The following is a 19,434-nucleotide window of genomic DNA, read 5'->3' on the forward strand; positions in this document are numbered from 1 at the left end:
TCAGTTTTTGCACTGTGTAACATTTTATTATTTTTTGACATCTTTGAGTAAAGCTGTTTGATTTAAAAAAAAAAGTGAGGCATTCATTTATCTTTCTCTAATGGGTAAACTCATATATAAACCCACCAGTCAATATTTTCTGGCCATTAAAAATTCTCTCTAGCTCAAGAACTAGAAAGTAGCATTAAGAAAAAAAACCAAACAAGAGTTTCTTGGCAGTTTATCTAAAGACTGGCCTTTATAGGATATGAATATTTTAGAATTTGATTCCTATGAACATTTACATTGACCTTTTTCTCTATTTGCTTTGGAAATGTACAAGATGTGATGAGTCTAAGCATTATCAAATGCTTTTAATAAAAAATAAATTCCATTTCTCCAAGAACAAGAAGTCATACTCTTTATTTGAACAATGTTAGGAAGCTATAAATGAAAAGAAAATTACAGTGAAATCATTGATTAAAAAGAACTCAAATTCTCTTCCCACTGTATAAACATACCCGTTTATGGGCAGTGAGCCCCCTCGCTCCGAGGAAACACTGTTCTGAGACCATCAAAATATATGATATTTTTTGGAAAATTACTCACTTTTGTGCAGTGATATACATCTTGAAAAGCACTGTCAAACATACCAGCTTATCGAATTCTCATGAAAAGCCTGCAAGCTGGGCAGACCAGGGTTAATATTCTGTTTTATAGGAGAGTTTGGTAAGCCAACTCTTAGATGGCCTCAATGATCCCCAATCATTCTTGCCTTCATTTAATCCTCAGCCCTTGAACATAGACTAGGGTTGTGACTCTTTCCTAAACAACAGAACATGGCAAAGGTGACAGCATGTCACTCTGTGATAAGGTTAGAAATGACTACAATTTCTATCTTATCAGCAGATTTTCTCTATTGCTTTTCTACTTGCCTGCTTGAATGAAGCAAGGTGTCATGGCTGGGAAGGCCCATGTGATAAGGAACTAAATCCTACCAACAGCCCTGTGAGCTTGCAAGTGGATCCTTCTCCAATTAAACCTAGAGACAATTACAGCCCAACCAACTCCCTGCTTGCAGCTCATGGGAGACCTTGAAGTACAGAAGCCAGCTAAACCAGGCCAGATCTCTGACCCATTGAAACTATGAGAAAATAAATGTGTATTGTTGCAAGTCACTTTGTGGCAATGTGTTATACAGCAAGAAAGAACTAATACCAATGGTAGTCTGAGGCTGAATGTAACCGGTTTGCAAAAATAGTGAAATATGGCCACAATTCTCTGATACATCTGCCATACATAGGTGAGTTCTAGGTCCCTTCCGGTTGCATCTGGACAGGCCTGTGATTGCTTCCATCCACAGAGTTCACTCGAAGTGATGCTCTTTGACTTCTAAGGCAGGGATATAAATACATCTTACTTATATCTTTACATATTTATTATTATTATTATTATTATTTTTTTAAGAGACAGGGTCTTGCTATGTTGCCCAGGCTGGAGTACAGTGGCTATTCACAGGCGCGATCCCACTACTGATCAGCACGGGAGTTTTGACCTGCTCCGTTTCTGACCTGGGCTGGTTCACCCCTCCTTAGGCAACCTGGTGGTCCCCTGCTCCTGGGAGGTCACCATATTGATGCCGAACTTAGTACGGACACCCGATCGGAACTCATGAGCTCAAGTGATCCTCCAGCCTCAGCCTCCCCAGTAGCTGGGATTACAGGCGCGCGCCACCACGCCCAGCTATTGTTCTTTTTAATGAATCAAGCTTATACATTTTGTTGAATGCTTATATCTTTATTGAATTATAGTTCACAGGATATACCATTAAATTCAAGAGTTTTAACTTTCATGGTTCTAAAGATTTGCAAGTTACTCTGAAGGTCAGTGACATGTAAATATTTATCATTTTATTGGGCACACACAGTTTTGATGTTTGATTAATAAAACATTCACTTTTGAAGTGAGCTAATTAATAAAACACTCACATTTGAAGCCCTGAGGTGCTGTTAAAGAAGGCCTACAACCCTGAGGCTGCCATGCTGTTAGGAAGCCCAAGCCACTTGAAGAGGCTTCACCTACTTGATCACAGTCATAGTTGAGCCTACTTATCCAAGCCCAAGCACCAGGCAAGTAAGTGAAGATTCCAGATGATTCCAGCCTCAGTCATTCAAATCTTCTCAGCTGGGTCCCTGAACATTGTGAAGCAGCTTGGAAGAAGTAGAGTTGGAACTGAGATCCAAGTTTTCTCATTCTTACTTCAGTATTCTTTCTGCCATTCCAGATGTTGCCTTTCTATCTAGGGTGTTTATATTTCCTTTTACTTGTTAGGAGAGAATCTCTAGTACAGTGGTGGTCAACTTTGGCAGCATACTAGAACCACTATGAAAGTACTGATTTCTGGTTCCCAGCACCAAAGATGCTGACTCTTTGGTTTTGTGTGCAGCCAAAGCATCAGGATTTTTATAAAAGTTCCTAGCTGACTCTAATATACAGCCATGTTTGGGACCCACTACTCTATACATGCTTATCTCTGCCAAAGGTGACACTTGGTAAAGATCAAATCGATTCTCAATGATCCATCCTAGTGAAACGAAGCAGAGTCGTAGAGAATCCAAAAGAGCAGATTATTTTAAAATCATAGTTCTATTAAATATAAATTATGTGTGTGTATGTGTATGAAAGTACACACAAACACCACTGTGTATGTGATTATCTCGGAGGAAGAAGATAAACTTTCCAACTTGTGTATGCCAGGCAGCATGTGAAGCACCAGGAGTTACAATAGTGCTAAGCCCTAATATGTTTGCAATAAAGAAACTTACCCTCCAGTAATAAGAGAAAGAAGAGCAGAGCCTTGGAACCCAAGAAACCCTAGATTTTGGAAGTATTATTATCCCACCTAATAGGATAATCACATAATAGGACTCATCACTTAGGAAAGTCATGATAAGTATAGAACTGTGAAGTCACATTGAAACATAAGTGCTGAGCACAGTTTATCTTAGTAGCTACATGACTTACTTCTGGATGCTAGCTTCACAGCACTCAAAAATCAAAATTGTGCATATGCCCAATAAAATGATAAATATTTACAAGTCACAGAACTTCAGGGTAACTTGCAAATCTTTAGAATCACAAAAGTTAAAATTCTTGAATATGCAGGTCTATCCTGTGAAATTTAATTCAATAAAGATATAAACATTCAATAAAATATACAACTTTGATTCATTAAAGAGAATAATAATAAATAAGTAAAGATACAAACAGTGGTATAGGAGCATAGAAAAAACAATTGCTTTTTCTGTGATTTGTTTAAACCAAGAAAGATTAAGAAATTTGACTTGAAGGAGAAATTATCTAGGCTGTGTGTATGTGTTAAAGAGTCTACATATACAATTATCCTTATATAAGCTACATATTAAATGCTATAAAATTATAGATAACAATGTTATAATAATCAAACATCTCTAGATCTTAATTATTCCCATTAAAAATGTAATTATGTGATATAATAGAGGTGATAACTAGCACTACAGTGGCAATCATATTACAATACATAAATATATCAATCAACATGTTGTACACCTTGAATTTATACAATGTTTAATGTCAAATATGTTAAAAGTTAATTAAACTTAAAAGCTTTGTAAAACAAATGAAACCATAAAGAAAATAAAAAGACAATCCACAGGATGGGAGAAAATATTTGCAAATGAAGTGATTGACAAGGGATTAATCTCCAAAATATACAAACACTTCATGCAGCTCAGTGTAAAAAAATGAACCAAAAAATGGGCCAAAGATCTAAATAGGCATTTATTCAAAGAAGACAGATGGCTAAACAGCACAAGAAAATATGCTCATCATCAGTAGTTATTAGAGAAACACAAATCAAAACTACAATGTGGTATCAGTTCACATCGATTGGAATGGCTATCATCAAAAAGTACACAAACAATAAATGCTGGAGAGGGTTTGGAGAAAAGGGAACTCTTCCACACTGTTGGTGGGAATTTAAATTGGTACAGCCACTATGGAGAACAGTATGGAAGTTCCTTAAAAATTAATAATAGAGCTGCCATATGATCTAGCAAACTCACTCCTGGGCATATATTCAGAGAAAACCATAATTTGAAAAGCTACATGCACCCCAATGTTTGTTGCAGCACTATTTACAATCACTAGGACATGGAAGCATCAAAGTGTCCATCAACAGATGAATGGACAAAGAAGAGTACATATATACTCAATGGAATACTACTCAGCCATAAAAAGGATGAAATAATGCCATTTGCAGCAATATGGCTGGACCTAAAGATTGTCATATTGAGTGATGTAAGTCAGAGAAAGACAAATATGTGATATTGGATATATGTGGACTCTAAACAATGGTACAAATGAACTTACTTACAAAACAGAAATAGGATCACGGATGTAGAAAACAAATTTACAGTTACCAAGGGGTAAGAAGGAGACGGATAAACTGGGAGACTGGGATTGACCTATACATACTACTATATATAAAATAGATAACTAATGAGAACCTACTGTATAGCACAGAGAACTCTACTTAATACTTGGTAATGGCCTAAATGGGAAAAGAATCTAAATGAGAGTGACTATATGTCCATGTACAACTGATTCAGTTAGCCGTACAGCAGAAACCAATACAACATTGTAAATCAACTATACTCTAATAAAAATTAACAAAATGCAAAAGAAAATTATGCTGCATTAGCTGAGACATGACTGAACAAAATCATGGTTCTAATTCTAAATACATTTGCATTCCTTGCAACATAGCCCTGTGATAAAGAACAGGTTCTCTTTTTAGCGCACACCACCTGTGTGTGTGTTGATAGAATACATTAATTCTGTTTTTATCCTTCTTTTCTGACTCTACAGGTATGTGTGTTGCCCTGACTGGCTGCCCATTAAATTAGACTCTGTCATTTACAACATGCTTTTGCTTGGTGTTAGCCTTAAATTGTGTCCAAGAATCATCCTACTTTGCCGTCCTAGAGCTTTCACTTCTTTATGAGTTTAAAAAAAACACCATGTTTTCTCATTTCCTATTTCAAAGTTCATACTGAAGAAACGCTACACAATAAACCTCACTGTACTGCTTGGGTGAGTCTTCATCGCAGAGGTATTTTTTGAGCTGGCCCTGAAGAAAGCCTGTTGGAAACTCTGAAGTACTAAACAGACTCAGTACAAAGCCTTCAGGAAGTCTGTATCACAGTTAGGGAATCAAGAAGTAAAACTGGTGAAAATTAAATCACAAAACAACACTGCAAGATATGTCCAAAAAAGCTTAAATATTTGGCAAGTTCTTGGTATAGACAACTGATATTGGTTTAGAACAGGAAGATTCCTCCTTGACAAGGAGTAGATTGAAGTAGGTGGACCTCAGCAGACAGTGAACTTGTGGACGTGTACATACGTGGAAAGATGGAGTAGCAGGAGAAGTAAAGGAAAAACAGGGTGTAAGCGGGAATACATCACTGCCTGCCCTCACAGAGAGGGAGGGCTCGTTCAACATGTGTTGGTGGCTTAGTATCACCACCTTGGAGTAAATTCATATAATGTAGTAATTGAAAAGATTTAATAATCCATAAACATCTGCTCCTAAATTGACTGCAGTATTCTGCTTTTGGTGGCTGCTACTTTCATTTCTATTCTTTAGTTCCTCTCCCATGAGCTTGCCACATATCTGCATTTTCACAAGACAGTGGGTGTTTTTGGTGAGTGGACTGGCAAATGAAAGGCAGAGGGAACTAGTTGGTTATTTCCGGTAATGACTTGCGGTTTCACCATTAAGCAGAGAAGAGATGCTATGATGTGTTGTGGTCTTTCAGCTTTCTATCTACGCTAAGTTCATTTCCCATTTTCTAGGCACTTTCTTGGGCAGCTCTGCAGCAATCAAATTAAGGGGGCTATCACTGTGATAATTAAACGCTTTCAATTGTTAATGCTTGATGTTGCACCTCCTCCCAGGGTAGTATACAATGCAAGAGGTGGAAATGCCCTGGAAGCTGGAATTACCCTGCTCTCAGTGATAGGTAAGAACATGCTTCATAATATTTGTGTAAAACAAAAGTCATTTGTGAAGCAAGCGAAGCCTAAATGCTTCCATCTGTACATATACCACAAGTAACTAAATATAGGGAAAATTTGATTAAGGTGTTGGGGAGCAGGATAAGGCAACTATTTGATTATACTTTAGGTTTATAGGAAACAATTTCTAAAAGATTTTTCTCCCTTGAAGATCCTGTTCACATGTTCTCAGAGGCTGGAAAAAAAAATATGTGGGTGGGTAGATCCCAAGGCATTTGCTTAGGGCTGGTTCAGATAACCTGCTCTGCAGATCTTTATGTGATGAGAGCGAATCATCACTTTGATGCACTGCTGATCAATAGAAGGAAATTGTAGAGCAGTAAGTATAACTGTTAAAAGAAATGCAAAGAAAACTGCATGCATGGATAGATGGATGTGTAGACATATCTCTCTAACCATCTATCTGCCTATCATTTGTCTGTCTATCCATGCAAAGGAAAAATCTGGAAGGCTCCACACCTAACTGTTAATCATGGTTAATTCAAGGAAGGGAATTTGGTAGGGATGGAGTGAGAACAATGAAGACGGATGACATATTTTACTTATGTACTTCTGTTTTGTTTAAATTATTTGCAATTAATTACTTCTGAAGTTTAAAGATGCCTCATAAGAGAAGATAGCAAGTAAATAAATCACCAGCTGGGATCCAAAATATAAAAGTGAGTTGTTTAAAATGACAGCATAATATTTTTTTAGCAGTGACAAATTAACTGCTTTGATCTCAGTATGATGAGTTTATAAGAGCTTATGGGGAAAAATGATAAATATTTAGTTATAACAGTTTTTTCAGTGGCAAATATCTTGTTCCTTGGAAACAAACTGAAAAGAATAAGAGGTAAAGTATGAGGATGAAAGTGCTACAAAATAGAAAGTCCTGGGATTGAGCTGTCACTTTCATGTAAAGGTGCATCTGAGGCAATACAAACAGAACAATGACAACAAACCTACATGTTTGAATGATAGTGACTGCACTACTTTGTGTGTGTGTGAGTTCTCAATCATGCCCAGCTCTTTGCGACCCAACAGACTGTAGCCCACCAGGATCCTCTGTCCGTTGGACTGTCCAGGCAAGAATACTGGAGTGGGTTGCCATTCCCTTCTCCAGGGGCACTACTTTACTATCTACATTCAGTTTAATAGACTTGTGATTATGTAGTGTTATGGACTCAGTTGTGGCCCCCATCCCCCCAAATCTGTATATTGAAGCCTTAACCTCCACTGTAACTGTATTTGGAGGTAGGTCCTTTAATGAGATAATTAAGGTTAAATGAGGTCATAAGGGCAGGGTCCTAATCCAATAGGACTGATGTCTTTATAAGAAGAGGGAAAAACTCCAGGAATGTGTGTGCACAGAGAAAGGCCAGTGGGAAGGTGGCCATCTACAAGCCAGGAAGAAAGGTCTCACCAGAAGCCAATCTTGCTGGCAACTTGATCTTGGACTTTCCAGCCTCCAGAACTGTGAGAAAATAAACTCTACTGTTTAAGCCAACCAGTCTATGGTATTCTATTATGGCAGCCCAAGCCAATACATTTACCTTACCATATGCAGTTTGTGTGAGAGTAGAAGAATGATTACAGAAATGAACACTACCAGGACTCTGCCTTCTAGGATCGAAGCACAGTAATACATGATTAAGGACATGATTCTGGAGCAAGACTGTACTGTGTGACCGTGAGCAAGTTACTTAACCTTTCTGATACTCTATTTCCAGTCTGTAAATTGAAGATAATAATAGTATGTAGGTTATATATTATGAGGTTAAATGCTTACTATTTGTAAAGAACCTAGAACAATATCTGGAACACAATAAAAACAATCTAAGTATTTGTTAAACAAATAGATGAGTATTGTCCATTGGAAAAGAGGCTATAAGATCAGAAATATGAAGAATAACTTAAAATAGTAAGGAGTTATTTATAATTTTCATTTAACACCTCAGATAAACTTAAGCATTCTCTATAAAGATTATGAAGTGCCTCTATTAATGTAAATCCAAATTATGATGCTAAGAAGAAGATGAAATTAATAGTAATATACCAGTGTTGCTTTATTAATTGTGACAAGTATACTATATTTCTGTAAGATGTTAATAATAGGGGACATTGACTATGAGATATACAAGAACTCTTTGTGCTATTTTTTCAATAATTATAGGTAAGTCTGAGACTATTCTTAAAAATTATATTTAGAAAAGAAGATAAACTAAGGAATAATTATTTACTTCAGTGAAATATTGACCATTAAATAATAAAATTTAGGCGTCTAGCAATAGTAATTTTTCATTCAAACCTGTCTATTTTACAGAGGATGGTTGATTTCAGTTTCCTTTACAAATATCTAATTTTCAAGATCAAATTCACATGGGAATCAAAAGGTCTAGAGAAAAGGGCATTAATCTAGAAGGCGGGATAAATAATGTTTCACTGAGTTCTGCCTCAAACTGGAGTATGGCCTGGCTCACATCACAGTGATGTCGAGGCATCAGTTTCCATTGGTCACTTTTCCTCCCACTTTTTAAATTCTAAACCTTTTGGTATCTACTTCACAAACCAAGGCAGCTCCAGGAGGCAGACTCTAACCTATGAAACAGTCATCCAGGCCTAGAGCAAAACTGCTATAGGCAGCTGGTGTGCCAGTTTTTCAGTATGTGCAAGAGGGTTGTGAAACAACCAGAGAACACACATTTTAGAGTCAGAATTCAGGGGTAGGTTTTCATAGTGTATACTATTCAACAGATCAGTCATTCAGGTTTATATAGGAGTAACTAATGAACCAACCCTGACACTAAAATATTTACATAAAGCTTGCAAGGGGCAATGACATTATAAATAAGTACATGTCCTAAGGGCATGTTCAGTTCAGTTCAGTCGCTCAGTCGTGTCTGACCCTTTGCGACCCCATGAATCGCATTACGCCAGGCCTCTATTAACAGATAAATTTTGATGCAGAGAAAGAGGGGGCTAGAAATGTCCTGCAGAGGCAAGGAGAAATAAAGTTATGAATTAAGGCAACATTTCAAGCCAAAGAGAAGAAAGCATATAAAGTTTAAAAGAGCTGACACCATCAGATCATCGGCCTGATGCCAACTGATGTTGAAGAAATGCCATCACAGATATACTCTGATGAGATAATACACAGTCTTGGCTCTGAAGGCCACCTGTTGAAAAAGCAGGAATAATGACACCTGTTCAATCAATACATCTGTTGAGAAATTCAGTTGTCCCAGAAGTCCTTTTCTATTCCACTACTAGTTTAAATTGTTATTCATGTTGTCAAGTTTACTGTTAAAGTTGCATTATTTTCCTTTTGTGAATTACTCTCATAACACATTTATATGTATTCAATGATTACATGTAAAAGAAAATAATGATTTGTGGACTATGATTTCTTTTTTGCCTAAAGAACTCATATTCTCATCTTAGCAAATTATAAAACCCATGAAAGCCCCCACATCCTTCATGTCCTGCATGTTGTTTGATTAGATGTGATTGCACACAGATGTGCAGTGAAGTTTATTTTTCTTTTAACCATTTTAAAAGCATTGATTTAGACAGAAGTTCAAGAAAATGGACAGCTACTGTATTGGCTTTGGTCTTGATATAATTTAAAATATCTGTGCTTAAAATATTGAAAACTAACAGCACTCCTAATTGTTCTAACACTATTAACAATTTCAAGTCAATCTTTTTGGGAAGACATATATAAGCAGAATATTTACATTCTAGAAAACAACGATGTATTCTAGGTAGAGTAAAAGGGATTCTCTTCTGCTTATATTCTGTCTAGAAGCATGTTTTATCAAGCAGAAGGCTGGACAGAAGTGGTGAGATATTTGTGTTTTTTTTTTTTCAGTGAAGAGAAAGCTCTTCTGAACCGAAGCAACTTAGGCAACAATTGTTCTTTACAACTCTAGCTCTCATGATGTAAACAGTGTGTCTAACAACCAATAACATGTTCTGAAGCTGCAAATATGTCCAGTCTATATATATATGCAATCAGCTTATTATGTTTGATCTATATTTACATGTAATCAGTTAAATAAAACTTTGCATTTCAGGACTTCCTTGGTGGTCCAATAATAAAGACTTAGTGCTTCCTCCACAGGAGGCGCAAGTTCAGTCCCTGATAGGGGTACTAAGATCTCACACCTAGACCAATTTCTAATCATTATATTCTAGCTTAAGGTCACCACATTGTACAACATCAGGAGACTTTATTTACATCATACTCCACATATAACTCTACAATGAGGTTAGGTGAATTGTGCCCTCTTTCCCTCTTTGAATTGTACAGCATAGTTTCCCTGCTATAGTTCATAAAATCTATGAAATGATAAATGCATATCAATAAATCTTATCACTAAATTATTCCTCTCACTTTTAGCAAAATCAGACTTTCAAAGACCATAGTATAATATTTTTCAAAGCGAGATCTTGTCTTAGATATTTTCTTTTCTTTTCCTTTTCCTTCTAGCATTCCCTTCTTTGGGACAAAGACTCTTCCCCCACTTTCAGCAATTTTGGTGATGATATCATTCTCCAGTGATTACAGTGATGGACATGGCATCCAGGCCTGACCAATTATGGCAGGTATTGCCTAGAAGACAGTGATTGGTCCAAGGGTCAGCACGTGATCCCAGCAGGGCCAATCATAGTTCTTCCATGAGGTTTGATATGTGGATATAGTGCTGTGAAAACGTATTTCTGGGGAAGTTGGCAGCAATTTCCTCTATTAGAGGGAAATCACCGATGTAAAATTAGAGCAAGAGGTAAAAGCCAAGTAGAGAAAAGAAAAGTAAAGGGATGAGAAACAGGAAAATACTCCTGAGGACATCTACTTGAATCCTTGGATTTACCTCTAATCTCCCAGCTATGTTTGAAAATTACTTACTTTGTGTGCAAATAACTTGATTACCAGAACTCATGATTACAAGTTTTTCATTCCTCTCAGGAGACTATTCTGAGTCTGGTCAACTTAAAGCCGTATAATTATACGTCCTCTCTCAGAAAGAGAAACAGAAAAAAAAATTATTTAAAACACTGGTGTTATTAATTCACTTGATCCAAGATATTAAGGCAATGTTTCCAGGAATAGTTAAGGTTACTAATGTTATATAGCAGATATAGTGAGTGAAATTTTAAAAATACCTTCTTCATTATAAAACTTTTTGAAAGAGCACAATTTTTTTAGAATAAGATAAGGGCTACTTATATCACTACCACCAAGTGTTACCAAATCTTCACATGTTTTCACACTAAGAAAGTGGAATTAATTTCCCCTTTTACGTGCTATAGATTCTTTCCCATATTAAGTGCACAGAGGAAAAGTCAAGATATGAGCATTAGCAGCGGAGGCCCGGGCGATTCTTTTGAATGGAATCGGGCTGATTCATCGCCGGTTCGCCTAGCCAGAGCCGGGCCCAGTCCAAGCTGCTGCTGTCGCTGTCGCCGCCGCTGCGTCATCGCTCCTGGAAGACAAGGGTCCAGACCGCGACCTCCCGCTCCGCCCGCCTTCAGGAGAGACAGGCGGGGCGGGGGAAAAGCCTTGGGGAAAAATATACCTGCCAGTATTAACAAGAGCTTGAATTAAGAAATTTTTCAAACTCAGCAAATTGAAGCTTAATACCACAAGAGCTGTAGCTACTGACCAGAAATATGGACAGACTTCTTAGACTTGGAGGAGGTATGCCTGGACGGGGCCAGGGGCCACCTACAGATGCTCCTGCAGTGGACACAGCAGAACAAGTCTATATCTCTTCCCTGGCACTGTTAAAAATGTTAAAACATGGTTGAGCTGGAGTTCCAAAGGAAGTTATGGGTCTTATGCTTGGAGAATTTGTGGATGATTACACCGTCAGAGTGACTGATGTGTTTGCTATGATACAATCAGGAACAGGCAGACAGTGTGGAGGCAGTTGATCCAGTGTTCCAAGCTAAAACGTTGGATATGTTGAAGCAGACAGGAAGGCCTGAGATGGTTGTTGGTTGGTATCACAGTCACCCTGGCTTTGGTTGTTGGCTTTCTGGTGTGGATATCAACACTCAGCAGAGCTTTGAAACCTTGTCAGAGAGAGCTGTGGCAGTGGTTGTGGATCCCATTCAGAGTGTAAAAGGAAAGGTTGTTATTGATGCCTTCAGACTGATCAATGCTAATATGATGGTCTTAGAACATGAACCAAGACAAACAACCTCAAATCTGGGTCACCTAAACAAGCCATCTATTCAGGCATTAATTCATGGACTAAACAGACATTATTACTCCATTACTATTAACTATTGGAAAAATGAATTGGAACAGAAGATGTTATTAAATTTGCATAAGAAGAGTTGGATGGAAGGTTTGACACTTCAGGACTACAGTGAACACTGTAAACATAATGAATCAGTGGTAAAAGAGATGTTGGAATTAGCAAAAAATTACAATAAGGCTGTAGAAGAAGATAAGATGACCCCTGAACAGCTGGCAATAAAGAATGTTGGCAAGCAGGACCCCAAACGTCATTTGGAGGAACATGTGGATGTACTTATGACTTCAAATATTGTCCAGTGTTTAGCAGCTATGTTGGATACTGTTGTGTTGAAATAAAGTAATGGAAAAAGCTTTTAGTGATACTTTCAGTGTATAGTCCTCTGTTGTTCCTAATGCTCAAAATCAAGGGACCTCTGAAGGTGCATTTGGCTAAAAGTAAGACATCTGGCATCATTTGCAGCACTGTAACACCTTCACTCTCCATTGTGCAATTACTTCTATTCCTTTAGTCAGGGTCTTTGCAGATTCCAAAGTTGTAGAAGAACACATCAAAGTGGACAAATCTTGTTAAGATCCCATTTAATATTTGAAGAAATCAGTAACACAAATATACTTTGATTGTTGCTTACAAAATAAAATACATTTACAATCTAAAGATATGAGCATTAATTCTCATCCAAATTCTGTCAGTAATTTATGTCCCCACTTAAAAACCCCCAAAATCAAATCAAATCATACTTCTTAGGATGATTGTGGGAGTCAAGTGATATATATATATAAATCAAGTACCATGACCAGAATTTAACCAACGGGACAGAAGCTGTCTAACAAATGGTAGTTGTTGTTTTATAAACAAGGAGACTAAGGCATAGAGTGCAAAGAAAGCAAATAAAAGTCTTTAAAAGCAGAAGAGTTTTGATTCTAAATGCCATGTTCCAATCTCCTTCTCTGTCCTTCCAGTGAAGCAGTCTGCAAAAAGCTTCTTCACACTTTCTTCTATTTGATCTTTATAACAACCCTAAAAGGTTTATGCAGAAAATTGCTCTTTATCTCTGTGGAGAAGTGAATTTTAATGGATGAGTATTAATGGCTGCTTAAGCTAATTGAAAAGATTGACCAGCATCACAACTCCAACAAGAGAAGTTGAGTAGAGAGACAAAGAATAACACACACGTGAACTGAGAAGCCCAAGAATACGAGGCTGATGGCACTACCCAGAACATACACATCAATAGTGACTTGCAAAAGCTGGAGTCTAAACTCACGCTCACCTGATCCTAATAGGCAGTTCCCTTACTTTTTATTTTTTGTTATTTTAGTTACTTATCCAAAAGCGTGGAAAGAGGTTCCAGAAGGACATAAAGAAAGATTTTCCTTATTCCCTCAATCCTCTCAGGAGGCAAAGTTGCTGCTATTACTATTATTATTTTAAATAAGGTAACATTTAATACAATTGGTAACATTCGGAATTCCTGCTGCTGCTGCTAAGTCACTTCAGTCGTGTCTGACTCTGTGTGACCCATAGACGGCAGCCCACCAGGCTTCCCTGCCCCTGGGGTTCTCCAGGCAAGAACACTGGAGTGGGTTGCCATTTCCTTCTCCAATGCATGAAAGTGAAAAGTGAAAGTGAAGTCACTCAGTCATGTCCGACTCTTAGCGACCCCATGGACTGCAGCCTACCAGGCTCCTCTGTCCATGGAATTTTCCAGGCAAGAGTACTGGAGTGGGTCAGAATTCCTAATTTGTACAAAACACTATGAAAGTTACTTAAGCTCTAATTCTTTCAACAATCTTTCTCTGGTAACAGAGAAGCCCTAGATCACCCAGCTGGAATTCTTTTTTCTTCTTCCTCTTCCTCTTCCTTATTTCTTCCTCCCTCCCTCCTTGTCTCTCTGCCCCTCTCTCTTACACACACACACACACTCACACTCACACTCACACTCACACTCACAGAGGCATTTATTTATTTTGCATTGCTGCAGAATGACAACTCTGTACCATAAGTTCTGTCTCAAAGTAAAACAGTTACCTTAATGTTTTGTATTCTTTTCCAAACAGAATATCCTCAATTTGCTGTACACCAGAAACTATTAAAACATTGTACATCAAATATACTTTAATAAAAAAACATATTGGGCAGCTTCAAAACACTCAAGCCAATGGTTATAAGGGAAAAGACATATTTGGGAAGTTGTGGTGAGTTTACCTTCCATGTTGAACTCTCCATCCATCTAACAGTTTCAATCATCATTCCTAAATATGCACAGATCATTTGTTTAGAAAGTATTCACTGAGTATACATGAAAATCCTACAGGCACCGTTAACCTATTGGTAAGCAAAAAATTAAAATCCTTTGTGATAGATCAAATTACAGAGTTCTCTTTCACTGACTATAGTAAGATGAAAGAGGGAAGTTATTAACCTGCTGAAGAGTTCAGTAAAGTTCAACTTCATATTATCAAATTCCATTCTTTTTTTTATTCCATTGGTTTGCCCCAGATGTTTAAAGCATACTATGGTTTGAATAATTTATCAGGTAGACTTGAAATTCACATGTATTAGTACGCTGACATATACAGTTTTTAAAGAGAAGAGAAGGAACTCCCTAGAGTTCGGCAGCATTGTGGCCCCAGGATTCTACCTCAGAGACATTTCTTCACAATGTCTATTTTCCGTAGATAAGCGGAGTCAAAGACCATACGTTTTTGTAGCAGAGGCTGTGTTGGTGTGGTGAAAAGATTCAAGAACTGACCCTCAGGAGATCTGGATTTTAAAACTCCCAAGTCATTCACTAGCTGGATGACAACAGTGAGCCTCAGTTTTCTTAATAGCAAAAATAACAGATTGCATGATTGGATGATTTTGAAGGTCTGTTTCAGATAGAAGACATGAATCATTACAGTTTTTAGAACTTATAAACTACTTCTGATGTCTACATAAAGAATGGATTAGTCTCATTTATCTGTTAATTTATTCATTTAATTATTCATTCATTCATTCCTAGCATACTGCAGTTAATATCATGAGTTTTATGGTCAAGTCCTTTGGTTCAGGGCTTGGTATCTCTACTTACTAGATAAATGACCATGAACAATTAACTTGCTAACTTCTTTGTAACCCTGTTTCCTCATTTCTCAATGAAAATAATTTTACCTTCATCATAAGACTACTGGAAGGTGTATCAGTTAAGGACTCTTCAAAGAAACAGAACAAACAGAATGTGTGTGTGTGTTGAGAGAGAGAGAGTTTAAGGAATTGGCTTACAAGATTGTGAAGGTTGGGAAGTTCACAATCTGCAAGGCAAGGAAGCAGGCAAGACCCAGGAAAAAACTGATGTGGCATCTTGAGTTCAAAGGCAATCTGGTGGCAGAATTCCCTCTTTCTCGGAGGAGGTCAGTCTTTTTCTTAAGGCCTTCAATTGATTGAATGAGGCCCACCCATATTATGGAAGGCAATGGCTTTACCCAAAGTATATTATTGATTTATATGTTAATCTTATCTAAAAATACTTTTACAGCAACATCCAGATGTATTTGACCAAACTTCTGGGTCCCATGGCCTAGCTAAGTTAACACATAAAATTAACTATCACAGGAGGAATACTGATAAAGTGGGTGACAAACTTACCACAATGTCTAACATAAAAAGCAAAGAATAAAAATTATCTATTATTATCACACTTGTTTTGCTGGATATTAGGTTAGGTTCTGAAGACATAACAACTCCATACGATACAATCTTTGTTGGTCCTTAATGAACTTACAGTCTAAACATGGACGCTAATAAGCTACCTGACCATTACAACAGAGAATTCTGAATACTGAGAGGGAAAGGGTACTATGAGAAATATGAGTGGCATAAGAATACATAAAGGGGCCTCAAATCAGAATGGATAGAGGGATAACAGCTAAGATCTAATGAATGAATAGACTTTGGTCAGGTAAATGGACATGGAAGGAAAGAAGTGTATGGAACTAAAAATGAGAAAGAACATTATCTATTCATAGAAGGCAAGTAGTTTATCATTTGTTGGGACACTGGATGGAAGAAGCAAGTGAAGACAAAAAAGAGAGATGGACAGGGCGAAGCCTATAAACAGCTCTTGCCAAGATAAGGAGTTTGGACTTTACCCCCAGAGCAATAATGATCTAAATATAGTTGCAATGCTGGGAATAGAGAGAAGAGCCAAATTTGGGAGATCTTAATAGATGGGTGGATAAGACATGATGATGAATTAAATGTTTGAGGTGGAAAGAAGGAGGAATGCTGAATCTTAGGAGTCAGCTGATGCTATGTTTAGAAGCTGCTATAACTTTTTTGGACCCGATAAACGATATCTGGAAGAATACTGGAGAACTTTTCACTAGTCATCTACACTTTCTGTTCTTCATTTTCCTCATCGGTAAAATGAAGATGCTAGACTCAATGCTCTTTGAAAGGCCTTGTTTTGCTCTAAAATTCTATAGTCCTATGACTGTTTTTTAACTTTGTACATGAATGCATATTTTGGGAAAACGGATTTTGTATGACCAACTCAGTAAACTGAAGAGCAATGAACAGTATCATCATAGTGGTATTTAACTATGATTTTGCAATTATTACAGGATGCCACAATGAGAAAGATGAGGAAATTAGATTACACATTCTAGTATCTTTTACAATCTGAACTGTCAGAAAAATATGGGTGGTTGATGTTGCAGATCTAAAAAGATTAGATGAATTGTTCTAACTAGAATCAGAGTTGATAAGGAAATTTCTGTGAGTAGTGAAACAGACCAAAAAGCTGATTGGTGAAAAAAATGCATGGGAGAGAGAAATGAGTGAGCTCTTCTTTTTCTGCTATGTGTCTGCAAAAAAAAAAAAAAAAAAAATTGATTGCTCTGGTTTCAAGCACTTGATTTATCCTTTATGATACTTGTAAAATAGTATTTGCTCTATGTGTTACATCACTTCAGTCATGTCTGACTCTTTGTGATGCTATGGACTGTAGCCCACTGGGTTCCACTGTCCATGGGATTCTTCAGGCAAGAATACTGGGGCATGTTGCCATTTCCTCCTCCAGGGGTCTAACCTACATCTCTTACAATTCCTGCATTGGCAGGTGGGTTCTTTACCACTAAAACTACCTGGGAAGACATGTGATTTTGCTCTATATTTTAGAGTTTATTTGGTGTTTTAATAAAGGAGCTGCAGACTCAGAGGGAGAGGATGAAATCAAATGAGGATTTGAACCGTTTGAATTAAAAACCAATCTAGATGGTCATCAAACTCAAGCTGAATTTGAAATATTATGTAGAAGTCTTTTTGAACAAGAACTGAATGGTGAAAAGATTTTCAGAGATAATCTGGGATAAGCAATTCAGAACCTGGTTGATTGGATACTAGTGTTCCTTTTACCTGGAAAACTTAAGGAAACTAACATAATACTGTAATTCAACTTTCTGCTCTTCTAATAGAGTACTGGGAACAAATATCTTGCAACATGAATATTGTATGTATTAATATTAGTTATCATTTATTTGGTTGGACTGACAGAAAATGATTAGAAAACATTTTATCAAAAATTAAGAATGCATTTCTAATTTAGATGAAATTCAAGTTGGTTGGGAAGGTGTCTACAATTTGCTAGACAGTGTCTTAAAAACAATCAACAAATTTAGTTCCAAGTAATTTGTTCTCATTTTATTGTACCTAATTGTATAAATAATCATTACAGACCATATTAGTAACTAACTTTCTTGGGAGAAGGAGGAAAATCTGTATTCAAGCCTCACTTTGACAAAGTCTGCCATAATATTACCAAGTACTATTCTAAGGGCTATGGGATTTATCTAAGGGCTATATGATTTCAATAAATTTTCTGACCTCACAATAATAATTGAAAATAATATTATCTTTATCAATTCACTGAATTAATAATTGAATACTGACTCACATTCTTCCCTGACTTAATTTTAAACCTGTGAGTTACCTCTTCCTGATAGCCATTCTCAAATGATCCTTTCATTGTACAGCTATAACTCTAATTTAACTCTTTTCAAATATGTTTGAATTACAGATCAATTTTTTTTTCTGCCAAATTCTACCACAATGTAAATTTAAATACCTTATTCCAAGGCAATAAATGAATTCAGATAACCTTAGGATTGATGAACCAGGTGAGACTTAATCCAAATAATAATACTTTATATAATTTTGCTGATGTCATATTCAGTCTATTTTGTCTCTATTTTACTATAATCCTCTAAAGGCAAGGATAGCGCTTATTTTTCAAAATGTATTTCAAGTACTCACTGAAATTTTCAGTCCCTACTGGTATTCAAATCAAGAAGAGTTGACCAAGTTGAGGCACCTGTGCTGGTGGTACATTCATACCAGCATTTGGAGTCCAGAATAGAGGAACCAACTACAACTGAAGATGCTTCTGAATTGACAAGGAAAGGTAAGGGCCAGAGGTTTGATTCCAAAATCAAGGCATCAGACATTGTCAAGGAGCAAGCCAGGTAAACAGAGGTAAGTAAGAAAGTGAAAAGGGAAAGAAAAAGAAACAAAAAAAGAGAGGTGAGTCAAGAATCAAAAGCTGAGCAGAACCCAAGTTAAGTGGGTACAAGGGCAGGACCTGAAACAGCAGGGTCCTCTTGTGACCACAACGCCTGCAGAAGGTTCCAGGGTCTCTGTCCTTATGGACTCTCAGGCAGACCAGAATGAACTTTGCATAAACCATGGGACATTTTTCCTGGCCTAGAAGCTAAGTTACCTGGCCTAGTACGAAGTTACTTTTGGGCCCAACCTTGTGCCTACTTTGCTTCCAAAGATGGGGGCATCTCCTTTCAGGCAGAGGAATGAGGTCAGGGACCATTTATTTTTACAAGTTCAGAGAAAGGAAGAAAGAACACAAAGTATTTCCAAAGAGATCCAGGAATATTTCATCTCATTTCTATTTTATTGATAAACACTTTACTTCTCCCTGGTGGCTCAGATGGTAAACAATCTGCCTGAAGTACAGGAGATGCAGGTTCCATCCCTGGGTTGGGAAGGTTGCCTGGAAAAGGGAAAGGCTACCCACTCCAGTATTCTTGCCTGG

The 19,434-nt window shown here is 37.2% G+C and overlaps 1 pseudogene; it reads left to right on the forward strand.

Moving 5' to 3' along the window:
• The first annotated feature begins 11,754 nt into the window (after nt 1-11,754).
• Nucleotides 11,755-12,816, forward strand: LOC138081371 (26S proteasome non-ATPase regulatory subunit 14 pseudogene; annotated as a pseudogene).
• The last annotated feature ends 6,618 nt before the right edge of the window (nt 12,817-19,434 follow it).

The sequence above is a fragment of the Capricornis sumatraensis genome, chromosome 6 (assembly GCF_032405125.1).
Source record: "Capricornis sumatraensis isolate serow.1 chromosome 6, serow.2, whole genome shotgun sequence".
NCBI classification, from domain to species: domain Eukaryota; kingdom Metazoa; phylum Chordata; class Mammalia; order Artiodactyla; family Bovidae; genus Capricornis; species Capricornis sumatraensis.